Source organism: Chroicocephalus ridibundus, chromosome Z (genome assembly GCF_963924245.1).
Source record: "Chroicocephalus ridibundus chromosome Z, bChrRid1.1, whole genome shotgun sequence".
Taxonomy (NCBI): Eukaryota; Metazoa; Chordata; class Aves; order Charadriiformes; family Laridae; genus Chroicocephalus; species Chroicocephalus ridibundus.
Genome location: NC_086316.1, coordinates 84,448,263 through 84,468,115, shown reverse-complemented (window position 1 = coordinate 84,468,115; position 19,853 = coordinate 84,448,263). Strand labels below are relative to the sequence as shown.

Below are 19,853 nucleotides of genomic sequence, written 5' to 3'. Positions count from 1 at the left end.
TCACTTAAATTTAGACCACTCGGATACCCAAGTCAGAACCAGCACCCTGAACGGCGTCTGAGGCTTACCGCAGGGTGAAACGAATCCCGTTCAGGAGGTGCCGGTCGCCTCCAGACGCTTCTAGATGCCCAAGCGAGGGCAAACGAATCGCATCCACGGAAACAGCTTCAACGGTGAGGGAGCTGCCTCAAGCCGCCTGAAAAATCGAGGGGGAATTTCATCCCGTAATGCCGTTTCCGGCGATTTTGCCTTGCCGAGTCGCCCAGCTCCCAGGAGGCAGAAGCAGGACCAGAAGCTACTCCAGCAGCTGGAGGGAGGTCTTCACGTCTCTCTTCTAGGTATAGAGAAGAGATAAAGAGAGACCATCCGCGTGAAGCGCTCAACCTGCTGAGGGTGGCCGAGATGCTCACCGTTCAGCAGCCTTCCTGAACACTGGATTGGGATTTCAGCCCTTATCGGTCCTCGCTGGGCTCAGCTCGAGGAGGGACAGGACTGCAGTGAGCCTGACTTTTCTCTGCTTTGGCTCCGAGGCCAGGCAGAAGCTCACAGTGGTGGTTCTCCCAAGCCCAGGAGAAGCAGTGGTATGTGGGTTATCACATCCCTTTACCCTCTCCTCCTTCGCAGGGATGGAGAACGCTGATGTTCACCTGCTGGGTGGGAGATTTACCCTCAAAATAATACGTGCAACCCCAGCCCTGGCTCCTGTAATATCCTCACTACGATCCTGGTCTCCCTTTCCCTGAAATCCTTGGCACACGCCTCCACGGGGCTTCTTTGTCACCTTTGTCACCTGATGGACGTCTCTCCATCCAAAAGGAGGAAAGTCCACTGCAAATCTGAGTCTCGGCTGCATCCCTTGATGACGGCCAAGGTGGTAAAAAAAGATGTCCCCGTCCCCAGAGCTCGTTCTGCAGGAGGCTGGGCTCCTGCTGCAGACCAGGAGAGGGAAAAGCACTCTATTTCCTAGCAAGTTCCCAGCGCCAGGTAGGATTAGACATGCCTAATTAACGAGAAGCAAGCAACGCCGAGCTCAACGCAGGGACTGAAACCCCTCTCAGCAGCATCCAAGTGCGGTGTCCCCGAAACCAAGCTGTTTTATCGAGAGAAACCCTCCTGAGATCCTTGAAACTCTACATCGCCTGCTCCAGCCACGGCATCCCACAAACGCAGACATGACTCGAGGGACAGGTAGTGGAGTCACCCAAAAACACCCCCGACACCACCCAAGCTGAGCTCCGGGTGCCCAACCGGAGCCGAGGGGACCCCTCTCCCCTAGCCCACCCCACACCTCGGGGCTGGAGGGTGTCACCGGGCAAAGCGCTGAGCGGGGACGGCCTGTCAGAGCCGCTGGGGCATCAGGGTTGGGGGGGTTCTTCCCCCCTTTTTCTGCTACTCACATTACACCAGCCCGGGATGAACGTTCCCGAGGACACACGGTCGTCCAACCGCACACGGAGCCCATTTGGTGCCCATTGAAGCTTGGACCGTCATCACCTGCCCGTCTCCAAGCAGGGGACCCGAGGCTTTAGTTCAGGCAAGGGGTAACAAATACACGGGGGGCCAAACACAGCCTTGCCTTGCCTTGGCGGGGGTTGGGGGGGAAGAGAGGGAGAGAAGCAGCTTTCCCTGCTCCGGACACGGGGCAGGTGGCCGGGGACCTGCCGGTGCCGGTGCCAGCGGCTCGGTTGTGCACAGATGTAGCTGTGCAAGCCCGTGTCTGTCTGTACATACACATAAAGCACGCAGATACATATAAAGCACATATATAGACATAAAGCATCCACGTAAAGCGTGTGGAAAACCGGAGGGAAGCAAACATACGCGCAGTCCCTCGTCCTCCCGGGCAGCAAACCGGGGCTGCAGGCGCCTGCGGGACTCGAAGCCCCCCCCCCCCCCCCGTTCCCAGGCCGGGGGTTGGGGGGGGGGGGGTGTCTCCGGCGGCGGCGGGGCCGGGCTGAGCCCCGGGGTAGGGCGAGGCGACACCGGGCACGGTCCCCGGGACGGCTCCCCTGGCGGTGGGCTCCGCGCTGCCGACCCCCCCGGCTTCGCTCCGCAGGTCCGGGCCCCCCCCGGCCGGTTCACCCCAGCACCGCTCCCTCCCACCCCCAAACTCCCTCCCCACCGACCCCCGGTGGGCTCAGCCCTCCGCACCGGCGCGGCGCGGGGGAAGCGGGAGCAGCGCCCGGCCGCGGCGGGGACAAGGAGGAGACGCGGGGGGGGGGGTTGGGGGGGCGGCGGGTGGCCGCGCTTACCGGCACCGCTGGGCTCCGCTCGGCTCCGCCATGGCCCGGCCCGGCTCGCGCACCGGCACCGCGCGCCCGCCCCCGCCGCTGACGTCACCCACCGGCCGCCGCCGCCGCCGCCGCCGCCGCCGCCGCGCGGGGGCCACCTGCCGGGGGAGGGGCGGGGGCGACCCCCGGGGAGGAGCCGCCGGGGGATATCGAGAGCCCCGGACACCCCCGCCGGACCCGGCAGGAGCCGCCTACGGGGGGGGGCCGGCTCCCCCTCACGGCCCCCGGGAGGAGCCGCCTGGGGGGGGGCGGTGTCGTTCTTTCCCCCCCCCCGCCCCCGCCAGCCCCTGTGCGGAGCCGCCGGAGGGGATCCAGCACCCCCGGCCACCCCCTGGAGCAGCCGCCTGCGGGGATCCGGTGTCGTCCCCCCACCGGCTCCCCCTCACCGTTCCCGAGGAGGAGCCGCCTTGAGGGGAGCCGGTCCCCCTGCCTACCCCTGCCGGCCGCGGGAGGAGCCGCCGGAGGGGATACGGCGTCGTTCCCCCCGGCCACCCCCGCCGTCCCCGGGAGGAGCCGCATGAAGAGATCTGGTCCTCCCGGCAACCCCTCACCGTCCTGAGGGGATCCGGCTCCCCCTCACCGACCCCGGGAGGAGCCGCCTGAGGGGACCGAGCCCCCCGGCTACGCCGCCATCCCCGGTGAGGAGCCGCCTGAGGGGATCTGGCTCCCCCCGGCCATAGTCCTGCCGTGTCCCCCACCCCAAGGCGTCCCTCGCAGCAGGGTGGTGGTGGCCCTGAGGTGAAACCCCTCGCTCTGAGACAGCCCTGGCTGGGCTTTGCGCCCTTCTTTCACCCCCCTGTAGCCAACGTGTATTTGCTTATCGGTATTAACGCGTGGGTTTCCAGGTCTGCACAGAGCCAGCGTTCCGGCCCGCTTTGTCCCCGGGGAGCCCTGGAGCACCGCAGCATCCTCATATCTGTCCCCTCCTGAGGTCTGTCCCCGCTGAACCGGGGGCTTTTCCCGAGGAGAAAGGCGTGACGGATTTGGGATAGTGCCCCAAACTACAGGTGAGGTAGCTGAGGTCTTCCCACCCCTGGGTGGCACGACCCGCTGAGCCGCCTTAATGGAAAAAACCCCACTGTGCGCTGTTATTTACAGTGCGAAAGAGCAATTAAAGGGAGCTGCTTCAACAGTCTAAGTGGAGGAAGCGCGATAGTTCGATAGTTATTGATCCCCTCCAGACAAGCGTGCTGCTTCGTGAAGAGCTGGAGGAACTGAGCCTCCCTCGTCTTCTGCAGGGCAAACGGTGAGCAAAAAATAAAAGAGAAAATGGTCCGGTAAATTAAACTCCCGGGGAATTACACAGGAGGAAATGAAGGCGTATAAACAATTTTTGGTGGTAACAAGACCACTGTTTCGCTGTCAAAGATTAAAATGAGGGTTCCCATCCTGTTACCCCGTGAGCAGGAAGGTACTGAATTGGTGCTTGTGCCTGTGAATGCCAGGGGAAAAAAATCAGAGGGAAGAAAGAGGAATAGGAGTGTTCAAATTTATTGTTAAAACCTCCCAGGGAAACTGATTTCACGTGCCCCACATCACCACGAGCTGCGGTGCCGCTTCCCAGTGCCTTTCAAACCAAGTGCGGAGGTTATTCCCTCGGCTGACACGGGCGACCAACACAAGGGAGAACAAAAGGCATCCCGGGAACCTCCGGGGAAGCACCCGATGGGGGAAAAGGTGGCTGTTTGGGCAAAGATGTTCTCAAACATGGGCGTTAACTTCTTTCAAGGTTTTATTACAGCAAACCATGCGGTGATAACCCCGGCCCTGACTCCAAAGGTCCTGGCCCGGTGTTCGGCGGAGAGGTTTCCACCACTTGTCAGCTCTGCGCAGCTCCAGTGCCGTATGGGAATGGACAATAAATTCCCGTCCCGGCCACGGGGTGAGGCACACAAACCCTGTGCTGCGGGAGCAACCCAGGGAGCTAAGGACTTCTCTTCCACAGCTTGGACCCTTTGGTTGGTGGCACCGCCGTACACGGAGCCGTTTTGTTTTAAAGAAGGCCAACAATTAAGCAATAAGCGTATGCCCACGCCCAGGCACGTTTATATTGTCTTTTAAAGGGTGGACGCTGGTTTGGTTGAGATGGGTTTGCTTTTGGTGAAGAGGCTGGAATGGTACTTCAGAAAACCAGCGCTCCGCATCGCCCAGGACCTCGGTGACCATCCCCGGAGCGGCGCGGCGTGGCGTGAACAACAAAACTCTGGCAGTGCTGCGAAGGGCGTCGCGGAGCGGCTCTCAAGCCACCCGAGCAACACGTGCCGCAGAATCGGTCCCAAACGCTAACGAGAGAAAGGGGTTCCGTTTAAACCGGGTGATTAAAGGGCAGTAACTCCATGCGGCTATAATTAGCTCGCCGTCACCATGAAGCTGCCAAGCGCAATGAATGGAAATACCATATTTACGGCGTGCGGTGTTGGCGCAACTCAAACTGTACGCCGTAAATGTCAGGTTTTGGCACCTGCAGCTGTGCGACAGTGCCATTACACACACACAGACATCATCGGTGAGCTGCCACTCTCCGGCGCGAGGTGGGTGCAAGGGTGTGTTTCCAAGCGGGATGGAGAGAGACGGGATGATAACACGATAAGCGACTTAATTAAACACTATGGAGCCTGAAGAGATAATCACGGGCCTGCGCTGCATCTTCACGCACGAGGAATTGTGTCTCTTTTTAAGCGGGGAGAAGCAAAGCTCTCAAAAACCTGCCTGAGTGTTCACGTCAATTTCCTGGCGAGTGGTGAGGAGGAACCCGGCACGCTTGATCAAAGCAGGCAGCGCTGCTGCCCGAAGCACGTGCCAATAACGGGAGCTGTAAGAATCTCTTTTTTCCACTGTGCCAGAAAGGCGGTTTTTAATCCAGGCTCTCTCCCTTCCCTGCGTGAGACAGCGGAAAGCACAGGTGAGGCAAATGCGGAGAGGCATAGCATCGCTCCTGCTCTCTCCTTTTCCAAAGCTGCTTATTTTCATTGAGAGAGGAGGCATTTTTATTGTCACATCACAGCATGTGCAGCATTTTGTTCACCTGAAATTCACCCCTGCCGCAGGCAAAGAAGCCGAAACCCGCAGGGGTGATGTTCAGACTCTCCGGGGTGACTGACTGACACCCTGTCCAGGGGTTGGTTTCACCCCAGTTCCATATTGTTGCTGTTACACCCGCTGCAAAGTGTCTGGCGCAGTATTCCGTCTCCCGTTACAGGACTTATCCAACATATTTAGGATGCTAAATCGTTAGCTGCTGAAATAAACGGGACCCGAATGTCTACAGCACGAATGAAAGCCCCTGCCAGATCTGAACTCAGCGACGTCAGTGAAGTGATCCAAGTCAGCCCGGTGCCATCGTTTCCCGCTGGATACGGTACAGTCAGCACATCCTTTTTGACACGTGCCACGCTGCCTTTTCCAGACACAGCCCCGGTATTTTATCAGCCCTTGGAACAAGATGCAAAACGTCAGGAGTTGCCCTGTCTGTTAGTGACCTGCAGCAGCACACCCTGGGATGAACCGTTAGTGCTTTCACAGGTTCATACACAACAGACAGAGAATAAAGACTCTTTTTTTTCATGCCAAATTCCATAAAATGAAGGACCGGTGTAAAAATAGCCGCATTTCCAGAGGTGCTAAGGCTGGCTGCTGGGCTTTGGGGAGCATCTCAGGACCCCTGAAAAAAATAAATAAATACGCTTTTATTCATCAAGAGTTTGCAGGTCGCCTTCTCTCTAGATGGGGAATAGTGTTAGGAATTGCTCTGCGTTATAAGAATTTCCCATCCTACAGGTGCTTCCATGTGGTTGCGGGGAACCACAGGATAATTTATGTGGGAAGGGTCCTCCTAGTCCAGCCCCCCGCCGCTTGGAGCATGTCTCTCCAACCAGGCTCCTCCCAGAGTTTTCCAGCTGAGTCTTGGCCGGCTCCAAGGATGGGAGGTCGTACGGCGAGGTAGGGTGAAGGGGATTTAACAGAATGGGGTTTTGTGTGTGAGGCAGCAAAAAAGAAAACCATTTTTCTTGCCTCGGCAGCCGCCTCTTCTCTCCGGGCTGCCTACCCCACACGTACACGTGGCTCACCAAATTTTAGCTTTCCTCAGCACTTTGAGCTCGCAGCCCAATTTCGTTCCGTCAGCTGTATTATTAATCAGCAGGCTGCAAATTATGTTGCTGTAACCCACGTACTTTTTTGTATTTGAAACTGAAAATAAAATAAATTGGTGCGTAGTAAACAAATCCCAGCTTTCCGGGAGAAGCAGGCAACTGGTACAGCAGAGCAAGGGGAGCTGCGGCTGCTACGGGGCCAGGACAGCCCGTGGAGAACGACCTCGTCAAGGCTGGACCCCCTCGTCAGCAGATGGAGATAATTAGTGGAATGCTCATCCAGACAAGCTCTGTACAGATCCCGGGGTGGAAAAACACACCTGCGAGACCATCTCCCTCCTGCTTCTCACCCAAGGGCACACTTGGTCTGCTCAGCCGGGGCAAACGAACCCAAACCCCCAGGGTTTCAGCCCAGCCAAGCAGCCACTTGCCTCAACCCCAAACTGTACGAAGCAAATAGCTCTCTAAACAGAGACCAAAAAAAAGAATGGGACAATATAAAATATTTTAAAATCTCCTTGACTTCCTAACCTTTCGTGCAGAAAAAAGACATACAAAAATACCAGCGGAGGAGAGGCTGACTAATGGTTGGGCCAGAGCTATTCTCCCATGTCCACGTTTCCAATTCCAACTGAGTTTGCTGTTGTAAAAGTCACTTTATATTTCTAGCACACATTAGTTGGGCGGGGGGGGAAAAAATACCATTTAATAACGCATATGCTTTTTTTTCCCCCTCCTGTTACTAAGAGGGGCATTGCTCAGTTGAGCTCTGGTGGTATAAACACCGGTGTAAGGCATGGCTCCAGCACGGTTCGGCCGCATTAGCCATGGCAGCTCCACTGGAATTACTCTGTATTTGCACCGATGCCATCAGGAAAAGATGAATTTCCCAGGGGGGCTTGTGACAGTAACGTGTGATCTCTTGCCCCGGAGTAGTAGTAACGTACAAAAATAAAGTGGAAATTTAAAACAGCAGAAGGGGAAAGTGCTGCGAGTGTCAAGCTGGGGAAATTAAACCACTCTAACTCACCACGTGCACTGTTCACTCCTCCGTCCGTGCTCCAATTTCTCCCCAAAGTGTCATCAATCAAGGAGATGCTTAAATGTCGGTGTCTACAAAGCAGCTGGGCAGGGGAGTCCTGGCTGGTGGAGTGAAGCAGCCGTTGCTGGACACCGGAACATCATCCGAGACACACTGATGAGTTGTCCCTCACGGAAACAGCTCGTAACGGTCCGCCTCTTCGAAACGGGAATGCTTCAAGGGAGGAAATCGGAGTACGCAATCCATCAGGCACAAGTGAAGTATTACCCCCCACCCCTGCCAGCTCCTCCAGCGCTCTGCAAAGAACAGAGAATTAAATGGAGGAGGAAGGCGATACTTCAGAGCCACACTGAATCCGGGGCTGGATAATGTGGCGGAGGACAGCGCGGAGCAGGCGGTTAGAATAACGGAGCGGCTGAGCAGACGCGATGCCCAGGCATCGAGCTCCTGGGGCTAAGTCCATGCAGTGCAAGTGGTGTCAGCAACGAGACCACTTTACTTTCTATTTATTGCAAATAAAGAGGCCGATGCTTGTTTGCCACCTCGTGCCCGCAGATCCTGTCCCTGCCGCTCCCCTCCCCACCACAGCTGCACCCAGGCCCCAGCACTCTCCCCGCACCCTGAAATAACGCTTGTTTATTCACTCTTTCCTCCATCTTCCCACATCTTGTTTGACTTTACGCTGGTGTCAGGGCGCTCACCCACCAAACCAGGGCGAGAGCAGCGACCGTTGCCGCTCACCGGCTCCGAGCGATCCCAGCCTGCTCCTTCCACTTCACAGGCAACAGAACTAGTCGAGAGCAAAGCTTTTGATTTCCCTAACTGTCACCAACTTGGCATCAACTTCCTTGAAGGCTTCCTTTTTTCCTTCTGTCTTATTAAACTGACCTAAAACTGCCAAAGCAAAGAAAAAAAGAGGAAGTCTCTCTCATGTCGTAGGCAGCCACCTTTGTAAATCCTTGGGAATGAGCTTGTCACAACTCCCCGGTTCGGGGGGATGCTGTTAGAGCCATCATTTTCTGCACACCCACATTTTTCCACCTCCTGCTATTATTTTTCACGTACACTATAATCAGCCTTTACAGATCCTGAATGTCGCACTCGGGAGCAGAGATGCCGGCTGGAGAGATCGCAGGAAAAGACCCCTGGAGGAGACAACACGACCCCCAGCTGTGTGTGCTCGGGGACTCCGGGAACAGCCTTGGAGAGCCCAAATTTTACCGTGGTGCTTCCACCTGAGGTGGTTCCTCTCTCACCTCAGAGTCAGTTTGTCATCAGCAATTAGCGCTGGCACCAGCACGCCTGGGCAGGAGCTCCCGCGTGCTTCGGCATCACCTCCCTTTCCCTGCCCAGCATCCTTCCCCCGCTTACCTGCTTACCATTTATCCTGGCACCTCACTCATTAATAAAGATGCTAATTAAAAAGCACGGCCTCTGCCTGCCCATAACCCCTGATGTCGCTGGTTTAGCCTTGGCTACTGAGGCCGCGATGGGTGAGGGGAGCCCAGGCACAGCAGGAAGGGACCACGCAGGATCTAAGGTGCTGCAAGGCAATTTTGGAGACTGGTACCCCGATCAGCTGCACGTCTGATTGCTCTAACCAATTTCTACCCATAACAGAAACCCAGCCACAAGACAAAAAACCAACAGAATGATTTTAAAACCTGCATTTTTCTTTCTGAAAGCAGATGCCTTTCTTTTGTCGCAGCTGTCCCCAGCATGCTGAGGCCAGACAATGCCCAGATTAAACAGCAGCATCTCAAAACTGCCGTTTCCCCACCCTTTGGGGCAATTCCCTCGCAGCACTTGGATCCAAAGGCTTGGCTTTAAGCAAAGGAGCTAACCCCAGGAACAACTCACCTGCTCACGTGGATATTAAAGTGCTTTACAAGCTCTCAACATTTGCATTCCTGCTCGTTTGCAGGGCGGAGCCTGCAGAAAACAGGTTATCATCTTCTGCACGGACCTTCAGAAAGCATCGCTCCAAATTACCTGTGAGAAGCACAGAAAGCGGAAGGGAAATGAAAGGGGGAGTTAGTCAAGGCCGTCTTATTCATAGATTACTTTATCCATTAATTAAAGCGGAGCAGGCTTGAGAATGGGAACAGCTTCCCCGAGGTCCCAATTAAGTGGGATGGCTTTGCACCAGCCGCAGTGGGTATCCGAGAGACCGGGCGAGGACGGAGGGATTGATGGATGATAATGAAGGAGCTGTTTGAACATGTGCAAGTGAAGTTCTCAAATGACCTTAAGCAGCCTGGTTTGGGAAAGCTGCGCTGTCTGCGCCGGGAGATGCTATCTCCTCGGAGAGCAACCCAGCTGAGGCATCATCCAGCCCTTTGTATTTTAGATCCAACGTCTGGGGAATAGTTCAACGTCAGAAATAACCAAAGCCAAGCACACAGCAAGATAATTCCACCCCGCCGCCGCCCCAAGACCGGCCCTTTCCCTGCATTGCCATTTTTAATTGTAAATAGGGTTTTTAAGCTTAAAAAGGTGTTTTGGAAGCGATGCAAACTGTTCAACCTGCCAGCCCACAGAACTGCTAACTGAAGAGGAATGGCTCATGCTTCATAACCGCGGTTCCTGGCTCTCAGCCTGATGCTGGCTGTCACCGGAGGCAGGTCCCTGCAGTAGCCGCCATCGACCTGGCTGAAACTCGTAATTCCCATGTCTGTGCTTAACACCCTCTCAGATCCCATGACATACTGGAGCCGAGCAGTATTTAGCTGAGCGAGCCAGCTTGAATTTACAACTCAACCCCAAACCCTCCAAAGCCGGGAACGCGAAGGGGTCGAGGAGCAGCCGCTGACAACGACCTCTCTGCACAAAAGTCTCCTGGCCCAGCACATGACTGGGATGTCACAGGGGGAGCACATTTGAGGTAACGCCCCAGTTAGTTTGGGAAATGAGCTTTTAATTAATATTACTGTAACCTTTGCTAGAGCTTCTTAGCTGGAAATTCAGCAGGGCAAGGCTGGCATCAGTGCTGAGCTGCTCTCTTCCATCCCAAGCTGAGAAGATGCAAAGTACCCTGCACCTGATGTGTTTATGATGGCAGCAGAGCTGTTTGGGGAAAAATAGCTCAAGAGACACTCATTTAGCCCAAGATTGCTTAAATCCTCCCTCTGACGGCACCTGTGTTATCACACACCGGCTGCGATGCTCCAGATTTCCGGGTGCCTCCAGCAAAGGCCCACAGGCAGCCCAAGGATGGGATGTGGGAAGCGATGCTGTGTCTTGCTGGCACGCACCATTCGGCAGCACCGGCACCCGGCATCGCAGGTTCCAGGTCAGCGGCAGCACAGGAAAATTTGGCTGATGACGAGGTGCTAATGGTGACAGAGCTGTGAGCGTGCTCTCCCCCCCCAGCCACGTCTCCTCTGGCCATATGGTGCTGGACAAGTCTGGCAAGCCCTGGCCGTCACTGGAGGTGTGCGGCCAGGGCTTGAGCCCCAAAATCAGGCACGGGGCATGGGACAGGGCAGGACAGGTGAGGGTCCCCAGCCATCCCCATCACTGGGGTTTGATTTTTCTGGAGCTGTTGTCCGAAAGGGATGGGAAAGCAACTGCTCGCTCCCCCTGCACACCTCTCCCTCCTGCCTTTTCCTGGTGGGCTCCAGCCGTTGCTTTTGTACCCAGTATTAGCCAGCAAGCCTTGCGTGTCCTCATTGACCAGGAAATCACTTCAGGAATGCCACTGCTTCATGGAACATCAGCAGTTGCCAGTGGGGACGCATGTACCATCTCTCCCATCCTCTCCTTTCTTAGGTGGCCACAGGCAAAGGTTTCACTGTGCCAGGGTGGAAAGCAGAGCTTCGTGCTCTACCCCTCAGCCTGTGGCTCCCACGCTCGTTTTTTCTCCTCTCCGTGTCCCCCAACAAAAAGCAAGGACTACGTGATTTTACTGGGACATCTGTTTCGTGATGCGCACTGAGGTTCATCACCGGGAGAGGGTCTGGATGAGCCAGGGCTGCTTTTATGGGAGTCAAAGGAAGCATCAGCCCCCGGCTCACACAGCCACGCAGAGCCCTGAAGGCTTTTCCAGTGCTGGTTTGACTTCCCTGGTCCTCCCAAGCTTTCAAGACTAGGAAGATGTTTCCAGCTGAACAAAACCAGAATAACCAGCTGGGCCACTGGTGCTTTTGGACTTGAGAAGACTCCAGCTGCCAGACGGTTTCTATGGGAGCAAGTCCTTTGATGGCAAGTAGAGCCCAGGCAGGGTGGCGGCAGAAGATGGTGCTTGACCTCTGCCAGGCCAGAGGCAAAACCTGCTCTGGGCTGAGTCGTGGCAGCCCCCAAGAGGATTCGTTTGGCTCCCTCGTAATTTCCCAACAGATGGATGGATGGAGAAAAATCAACATCCTCCTTTCTCATTACCACGTGAAAAAACAGTAGCATTAATTATTGTAGAAAAGGAGACAAACTTCTGAGGCAATTTCTCTTCCCCAAGGTGAGGGGTGAAGCACGGCAGGGTACATGCAGCTCCTCACGCCCGGCCTCCATCCAAGCTCCAGCAGCAGCTCTGGAAGTCCATCCTCCAGTATCAACCAGCCCTGCTCCTCACAACCGCCTGGAAGACTTTATTCCTCCAGCTTCCTTTCTGCGGTGCCTGGTGTGAGCTCAGAGGCCAGAAGCAGGTTTCACTCAAACTTAAGGAAGCTCTGGATCAGCTGCCCCATCTACCTCTGCTCGAGGTCTCATCTCAGGAAGGCCGAGGTGGCTTCAGTTCCATCCACACATCAAGAGGTGCACCTCAACGCCAGCTTCTGCAGCCCCCAAGCAAAGCACGGCCTTTTCTTTTTTTTTTTTTTTTTTTTTTTTTTTGCATGATATAGACTGAAGAATCTCATCTGAATAACATTCACCACCAACATGCAGGGTCAAGCCAGCTCATCTGAACTCCCTCCTTCCACACAAGAGTCAGTTGGCATCACCAAGACGTTTTCCGGAAACCTGCCCTGTTGTGGCACAGACTGGGGCTGGGGAGGGAGGGCAGGACAGCGCAAGGATGGCGATGCCGAAGGTCATGCTGCAACAGAGGAAAAGAAAAGTGAAGCTGGAAACCCCATCTGAAAAGGCAGGACAACCTGCAGAAGGCAGAGAAGACATCAAGCATCAAACCTCAGCATCGCTGTCACTAAAGCCCACCAGTATCAACAACGAGGCACATGGAGGCGAAGGAAGGTGCTGCAGGATTTCAAGGAAACCTCTAAGACACGTGCAACAGATAAGTCTGTAATTTGATGTTTTCAGCCAGGGAAACTTTGTTTATCTCATCAGCAGAGGAACTCCATAACCTATTTGTACGTTGTCTATGTGTCCATGGGTTGTATGATCCCATCTAACAGCTGAGACAAAAGCTTGGCCGCAGCAAAATAGAATAAAAGGCTATAAAAGCTCCCATGGAAAAGATGACTTGAACAGGCTGAGGAGCTCTGTGTCTGGGCTCTGTCATTAATCAAGCTAATTCAGATAAGTGAGCCGTTCAAGTGATATTAGGCCCAGCAAGACAGCCTGAGCAAAATAATCACGGTTTTAGAAAAACGAAATCTCTTGAAAATACAGGCCACATTTCTGATGGCTGCTGTGGGCACGTGTATGGAGACAGAAAACCAGAGGGGCCAAGGGCCTGGAAGCCCAGGACATGCTTTTGAATCAGAGCACGAAAGATTTGGTGGCCACACTGAGCGAGAAAGACCCTTCAGTGGCTGGACCTGCATGAAGCTTGGTGCAACGTCACATCCCAGCAGCCCAGTTAAGAAAATGAAATGGTTGGGCTGGAGACCTCTAAGTGCCATTTTTCTGGTCACTGGGGTTTCGCTTGCCTGCATCTGAGTGCAGAAAAGAGGAGTAAGTTATGATTCACCATCTCCAAAGAACATTTGCAAGAAATCCCCCTGCAGCCAGTGCCGCTGCCACCACCTGGGCTCCCTTCCAGGCATCGTCCCACAGATGTGGGCACAGAGAGGAGCCAGCATGTCAGCTGCTTTTGGGGTGAGGAGATGTTTGGTAGAGCCTTTGTATCACCCCACACCAGGGCTAGATGATAAGAGATAAAACCAGGAGAAAGCAAAGGATAAGAGGTGCTGCTCAAGCCACCTTATGGTCCCTCTGTCACCTCCCTTCATGCTCTTTGTGCCTTGAAGTGGTATTTTGTAGAGCTGGGAGAAATAGGAAATAACTTCCCCAGCCACCAAGGGAAGATCTCCCTGCATGGGCTCCCCATCCTTCACGCAAGGCAGCCCGGCTTCCCCCCGGCACTGCCAAAAAGCTGGGACCTCAGCTTTGACTGGATGAAAATATCCCAACCGAAGGCAGACAAAGGGAAATGTTGAAATCGGCATCAAAAAAAGCTGTGCTACCATCACAGCGGTGCTGAGCTGAGCAGCGCCTTCAAAAACCCACGTTTTAATCTTGATCTGCTCCAAAAGTCGGCCCCGCAAAGCCCCGCAGCTTTGTGTTCCCTGCCACCTCCGCACAGCGTGCTTCCAGCTTTAAACAAAAGGGGTTTTTGCTGCCTTTTCTGATGCTTCTGATACCATTTTGTAGAGCATCTCCCCTACGCTCTCCATTTCCAGGTGAGCTTCTCAAGGTTCATAAATAATATGGTCACGGGGCTGAAAAAAAAAAACATGCAAGGGAGCAAATCTGAAGTGCAGGTGGGAGAAACACAGACTCACATGGCTTCACACGGGGAAGGGCTCCTGCAGCATCATCTGCAGGGGATTCAGAGGCAGGGAGCCACGGGGATGGTGCGGAAAAGTGTCCTTTCCCATTTCTTCCATGCTTCTAGGCACAGACACCTCAAAGCCCAAGTCAACCATAACCAGGAGAAGCGTCCCAACATGGAGAAAAACCCAGAATCACAGAACAAGCACATCCCATGTGCTCAGGTAAGGACCCAAATTAAAAGCTGCAAACGATTGCTCACCGAGCGATGCCGATGGAAGATTCACTTCTTTCACCCTGATGTCCCGAAGGACCATGACCACGAGTTTAGTCTGCAATGTCTGGCCCTACTAATGGTGCCACCGAACCCATGAAGCAAAGAGGGAGGCAGATTTCTGCCAGCTTCTGGCCAAGATGATGTCAAGTGGAGGAAGGAGAGCAGAACTGGCTTAGACAAGAGGGCGAGCGCAGGGCCAGAGCTTGCGCCAAGCAGCCCCCAAGGCCAGGCACAAGGACAAGAGGATTTTCTCAGCTGTGGCTGGATTTAAGCTGGATATTGGAAGAGCTTTCTTCCTGTTAAGGCAGAAAGATCTGGACTTCCCAAGTTGAAGGAGCAAAGGTGAAGCCAAGCGGGTCTAACATGGAGCTTGGCAAGTCAATGAACAAGAAGTGTCACTCGGAAAGGGATTTGCAAGACCAGAGCTCGGGGGAGCATGGGGAGGTGGCGGCCAGGAACGAAGCCAAACGCTTTGCAGTGCCATCTCCACCTACAGCTCACGGTGTGGCCTTGGGAAGTACTTTAATGCCCTGAGGATTCATTTTCCATTTGTACCATAAGGATAATAATACTAATCCCTGGTTAGGAACCACTCCAGACATTAACATATTAAGGCACAATCACAAGAAATCCCCTCCCGGTTCACGCTGCAGCACAAAATATTAATAACTTCAATTCATTTGTGACAATTTGGGGGTGGGAAACACTGAGAATCTCGTCCAGGTGCTTGACAGAGAGCTCAGCCCTTCCCAAAGCAGAGGGAAACCCCATGAGCATGTCACTGCAGGTGACGGAGCAACCGAAGTGTCTCAAAACCTCTAAACCCCTCCAGGAGGGAGGGACAAGCGGCCGCAGGGCCGGGCAGTGATGCAGGAGCCCTGGAGCCAGCCCATCCCCGGGCACCCACCAGCAGAGAGACATCCCTTCGATACTCTTATACTTTATTAATAAACCACAGGTCCCGCGGCACAGGCTCGGCTCGCTCTCCGCATCGGAGGCTGTTTAAATTTTAATTAGCGTGTGCATATACATTCATAGCCAGCTCCTGTCTGAGATGTTGCCATGGCATCTCCCAGCCCCAGGCCCAAAGCACTGGCGTTTGGCTGCCGGATTATTCACACTCAGCGCTGCCGAGCCAGAGTGGGGGGTTCATAGCTGGGGTGCACCAGCACAAGGAAAAATGGCCATTTTTCCATTCATAAGGCTTTAAAGAATCAGTGAAATTGCCGCTGTTCTGCCTAATTACCCACTTCATTAGCAACAGGGGAAAGCAAGACTGAAACTCCAGCAATTTCCAAATTTCCTGGTTGCCGGCAGGGGAGAAGTGAAGAACTGTCTGGTTTGCCTGGAGAGACCCTCTACTGTAGGATCAGCACTTCCCCAGGTGCTCATATATATATTTTTACTACGTAGTCCCATATATCGCATCCCCTGGGTGCGGCTCACGTGTGGGGTCCCAGGGCTGTTTCCCGGCAGGAAGCAATCCCGAGCCTCTCTCTTCTTAAGCGACAACCAGAAGAAAACGTTGCTGCAAAGAACAAACAACAAAAAAACCCCCCACCAACATATTTCCAGCTTGTAACAGTCAGCACATTATTTAATTAAAAAACCCCATTAAGATCAGTGTGATTTCCCAAAGGGAAAAACATTTTAAAATTATTCAGTGGCTGATGCTCGCTGCAGTCATTGTTAGGCAGGGAGGCGGCTCTGCCCCAGACACCCACCGCACCCAAAAGCGATGAGAGGAGGAATATTTTTAATGCTAATTCCCCGTGCAGCCAGGTTACGGGGCCACCTTCACTTTGTTGAGTCTTCCCGGGAGGCAGCACAGGCTGATAATTTACAGCGTATTTATTCAGACATGCTTAAACAAGGAGCCTTTGAAGCTTGTGTAAGGGTTTCTTGGGTTTTAATAGCCTTTTGACTTCTAGGATATTGCAGGAATACATTACTGAGCATTGCTAAAGAGCTAGAAAATGTAATTTTGACTTAAGCTCATCTGGAGGCAAATAACTGCGTCATCTAGAAGAGCTGTTTTCCTTGCAAGGCACCTGGAGCTCTCATCGGGTAGAGGACACCGTCCTGAATTATGGATTCATTTGAAGGGGAAGCTGGTTTCTCCACAGCAGGTGCCATCAGAAGATGTGGATTTTGGGCAAAGTATTATTTAGAAATTAGAAGCTCACATGGCAGCAGCAGGGAATGCAGGGTCCCATTAGTATTTTAATTTATTTAATTTCCTTATTTTTTTTGCAAGGGTGCAGAATCAGGCCCGCAGACCTTCGATCCAGGCTGCCAAGACGACCGCCACAACCACACTCTTTCCAGATGGAAGCAGACAAGAGACTAGCGATAAACCCGCTCTTAATTAAACATTTGTCTTGCAATTACATACTTCTGAGTAATTACCGCCATCAAGACAAACACCAACTGGATTATGCAGAGAAGAGACAGACGGTAAAGGTTAGTGGGTCTTTTTCTCCCTTTGCAGTTACTCCCAAGATCTTGCAGAGGGAAGGGCGGGATGTCCGGAGAGCTGCTGCCACAGCAAGGGAGGAATGAGCCCGTTTGAGGAAGAATTAGCCTGAACTGGCCGATTTTGAAATTACAGGACTGAGAGGATGGATGATGATTTCTTCAAGGCTTGATGCAACCCAGACCACTGCCGACAGCCTCCAGTGGTTGTGCATCTTCCCTCCGTTGCACTCGCCCATGTTTTGTCATCCCTCAAGCTCCATGAAGGTAAACCTGAAGCCACCATTATGGGCCCACAGCTTTCCTGCAAGGTTCTGGGCTCTGCAAACACCGAGGCTGGAAATCCCTGGGGGGGGGCTTCAGTTCATTGTACTTGTCCCTCCTCCCACCCCAGCCCATCTGTCCCTGCAGTGGGGTCAGCACAACAGCTGCTTCAAACACAACATTGTCTCCCCTTAAATCAGCTCTTTCTGATCTTAGTAACCCAAATTCCTTTCTTTTCCCTTACATCCAACCTGTTTAGCCATCCTTGCTTCCATCTTCTGGCTTCTCTTCAATTTGTCCTAAGATGCAACCAGGACCGCCCAGAGAAAGGGTCCAAGCCAGGTCTCCACCTGAAAATTAGTAGAAATGGAAAGCAGTCAGTCAACCTAACAGTTACAGAGTAAGCCCAGTTTTTACATATATTTCCCAGTTTTTATATACGTTTATTGGCTTACTTTACAATAGCCACAGGAACTGATTCCTCCTTAAATCTGTGCTCCGCTATGATCATCAGGTCTCCTCCGACATCCCGCTGCTGGCCAGCTCATTCCCAGCCTGCCCCAGTTTCTCTTCCCAGAGGATATCTCCGTCTGTCATCATCCCAGGACCAGGAGAAGGTGAGGCACCATTACACACACGAGCTAGGGAAGCAGAATTATCTGCAAATCAGATTTTAACAAAATCCATCAACCCAGCACCTTAAAATTCTGGATAATTTATTGCATCCCGCTGTAACTGAGGAGAAGGGGATGCCCAGAGATGAGGTCACCCTGGAGAGACCAAGGCGAGACGTAAGCAAGGAGATACCGGGCAGAGATGTAACGCCCATATGCTCCCATAGCGGGTATCACGCAATTGCAGGAACTCTGCAAGTTCCCCCAACCTCCCCGCACAGCTCAAGGTGCTCAGACTATTAAAACAAACAGGAAAACATGGATTATTAAAATCCAATGTTTGAATAGCTTGAATAAATCTCAGACTCTCACAACATCTGACTTGGAAAGTCACGCTTACTCACGGCCATCTCCCCCAGATGACTTATCCAGAAGCAAGTTGCAGGTCTCTTCCCTGCTCTGAACGAATTATTTTTCTACTTTGAGAAAGAAGGCCGCACAGGAAAACAACCTCGGTGCATTCCCAAAGGTTAATCTGATTTGCTGAGCCACAGCTGAATTATTAATGATTAGCGCTGCGGTTTCTATTAAGGAATGAGTGTACAGGTAGCAACATTACGCCAGCAAATCTTTTAAGCCAGCACAGCTCACGTCTATGAAGAAGCTCATCCGGCTCCTGGCCCGCTTGGGCCATGGGGAAATTTAATTATTTAGGTTTCTCAGCTGCTGCATAAATATCAAACATAAAACATTAGATCATAATTGAAGTGCTGCTGCTCAGCACATGGCAAGAGAAGCTGCGTCAGCAGAGGGGAGTGGGATGAAGCTGGGGAGCGCAAAGATACATGGGAATGGGGCTGAGCTGCTCCCGTGAGCAAATTCCCCTTGACATTAAAAAAAAAATAAAAAAAAAAAGAAGGAAAAAGGAAAACTTCAGAACAGATCAATCCACAAAGCTTCCACTGAGCATGAAACAGCCTTAAAATATTTCCAGGAGAGCCCAAGCAGCTCCAGTTCACAAAGTGACTTAAAGGCCTGGACTTCCCATCACTTCTCAATCTCACATCAGTTAAATAAGCACTACTAAATTGGAACAGAAAAAAATAAATTAAAGCCATCACATTGCTGTTCACCGCTCTCATGTTCCACTGGTTTATTTGCATTCAGTAAACCCATGAAGAATTGCGGAAATGGGAAAACCAATTCTCAATACGAGGGAGCAGAGGCTACGACATAGAACATCAAAGTGCAAGTACACTTAATTGGTTTCGATTGTAGCTTTCCAAAATACTTGGTTTTATTCAGCTTTGAAAGCAACACCTATAGGAATAAACTTGTTCCATGTTTTTGTCTATACACATAGAACGCATAAGTGCTCCTGCCCATACATAAATGCCAGCATGTTTAAAGTGGTTTCATTTAAACAAGTTTTTCTGCATTTCAATTGCATCCCAATTCCCAGGAAATTCCATGTCAGAGAAGGCAGATTAAAAAAAAAAAAATTAAATAAACCCCAAATCAACCGTTTAATAAGAAAGCACCATTCCGCTTTTTCACTCTACTGTGGAAAACAGTAAGCCTAAGTACAAGGATATTAAGCTTTGTAACTGCTTAAACATATATTCTCCTGGTTCTCGACCACACGGGTTCCAAATCTAACCCAGCTCTCGTTTTAGGTTGCAGCGAACGTGGCTTAGGGGGTCTAGTCCAGGACAGATCAAGTAGTCAAGAAAAACACCCCACACCTCTAAACGCAAATCTGGATTAAAAATAATGATTTAAATCAAGGTTTCCTGCTTCTGCATGCTGGCCCTCAGCACAGGATTTCTCTGTAGACAGCTGAATGGTTTTGTAGCGTGTTCGAAACACAAAGTCACGTCATTCCTCTGGTGAGGGCAAGCTCGTGCACACGCTTGTACGGGACAGATTTGCCTATTTATGGAGTGATTGGAATCACAACGGCATCTCAAGATTAGTTACTCCCATGAGCCATAGTAAGCACCATCCTAGAGAGAAGTTTTTAAATTTTTTTTTAAATTAAGAGAACAATTCAGAGGGTCACTGATAAAACTGCACGGGAGAGACACCTTTCTCAACTCATCTGTCAAAGTCCTTGATAACAATTAT

The 19,853-nt window shown here is 52.5% G+C and overlaps 1 protein-coding gene and 1 long non-coding RNA gene across 7 annotated transcripts in view; both read right to left on the bottom strand.

Annotated features, from left to right (window-relative positions):
• MAPK4 (mitogen-activated protein kinase 4) overlaps positions 1–2,357 on the bottom strand; it is a 45,619-nt gene extending 43,262 nt beyond the window's left edge. For 3 of the 5 annotated variants that reach the window (XM_063320623.1, XM_063320626.1, XM_063320628.1), the window contains exon 1: positions 2,253–2,357. The gene's annotated coding sequence lies outside the window, so the exon portion shown is untranslated. Of the gene's footprint in view, positions 1–68; positions 335–2,252 lie in introns of all 5 variants that reach the window. The other 2 variants (XM_063320624.1, XM_063320625.1) reach the window with 2 other exon arrangements.
• A 13,012-nt stretch (positions 2,358–15,369) lies between these two features.
• Positions 15,370–18,242, bottom strand: LOC134508969 (uncharacterized). Of its 2 annotated transcripts, none has more exons than XR_010069196.1 (4): positions 18,131–18,242; positions 17,568–17,753; positions 17,364–17,462; positions 15,370–15,901 (listed from the first exon to the last, which is right to left on the bottom strand). It is a non-coding gene; the product is annotated as an uncharacterized LOC134508969 (long non-coding RNA). The 2 variants fall into 2 exon arrangements; XR_010069195.1 differs by having other exon boundaries at positions 17,568–17,771; positions 18,131–18,181.
• Between the last annotated feature and the right edge of the window lie 1,611 nt (positions 18,243–19,853).